We start from the raw sequence: 1301 nt of genomic DNA, 5'->3' as shown, positions 1-1301 counted from the left end.
AACTGAAAAAATAGTACACCAAATAATGCTAAGAAACACATTTCTATTTTAAAATAGTTATTGATTAAAGTTTTAAAACTATTTATTTTACTTCTTACAATTATTTGGTCTCTGTCTATTTTTTAATCAACTGTACGAAAATTATAAAAAACAAATCCAACCCATTATTTTATTTATAAATTCATAAATATAATCAAATTTTTAAAATTTAGTTCTTATTTTTAAGTTATAAAGATAAAAATATTTAACCAAAAACTCCAAGAAAAGATAAGTTGTTTCTGTTTTTCAAATTAACCATTGTTGTTTTGCAATGAAAACAAAAAATGTGTATTTTTAAAGTGATTATATTATAGTATATTATTATATAAAATTTTTATAACAAGAATTAAATTAAAAATAAATTCTGAATCAGATTATGAAAAAAACAACATTTAATGGGTTGACATTTCTAAAACAATTATTTATTATTAATGATTTTTTGATGCATAGTACCAAATAAAATGTCAAATGAGATGTTATACCAACTGTTAGAAACCGTTAATTTTATCTACAGTTACAAGGTTTTTTATAATTAAATGATATTCATTTCTTTAACAAACCATATGAAAAATCTATATTATTTTTTGAAAAATAATAACATCACAATTTAAAAAAAATATGAAAAAATGCTTTATATAACATGTAAAAATGATTATAATTCACCATAAAAATACATTAAAAAGGATTGTTTTTATTTTAAACATCTTTTATAAAAAACATTCAATATCGAAACAATTTTTGTCTAAAATAGAAAGATAAGTTTTTATATGAAATTGTCACTCAAAAATCATTTTATAAGAATGGTGCTTTTCATATCGATAATTCTCAATTTTCTGTTCATTGTAATAGCTTCTTCCAATTCTTTGTCTTCTTTTGATGACTTTGATTTGTTGGATAACTTAATATCAACAACAGACATTGATTCAGATGATGTGGCTTTGTCTTCTTTTATTGAACTTTTTGACTATCACGACGACGACTTTGAGCTTTCTGATTGGGGAATATCATTATCTGGTGCTTGGGATAGTTTAAAAGAAGGCGTTTCTTCTGGAATCAATAAAGTTGCTAATGTGGCTTCTGATGTAAAAGACGCTGTTGTTGATACTGCTGTGAAAACATATGACAAAGGTAAGGAAATAGCCAAAGATGCGATCAAAACAGGTGCGAAAGTACTTGACAAAGGTGTCAAATATGCCAAAGAAAAATACGAAACGGTGAAAACAGACGCTGTAAACTTAGCCAAAGCGACATAGAAGAACAAA

This window comes from Entamoeba invadens (genome assembly GCF_000330505.1).
Source record: "Entamoeba invadens IP1 unplaced genomic scaffold scaff_1105074724705, whole genome shotgun sequence".
Lineage (NCBI taxonomy): Eukaryota > Evosea > Mastigamoebida > Endamoebidae > Entamoeba > Entamoeba invadens.
Note: the sequence above shows the minus strand (reverse complement) of the source record.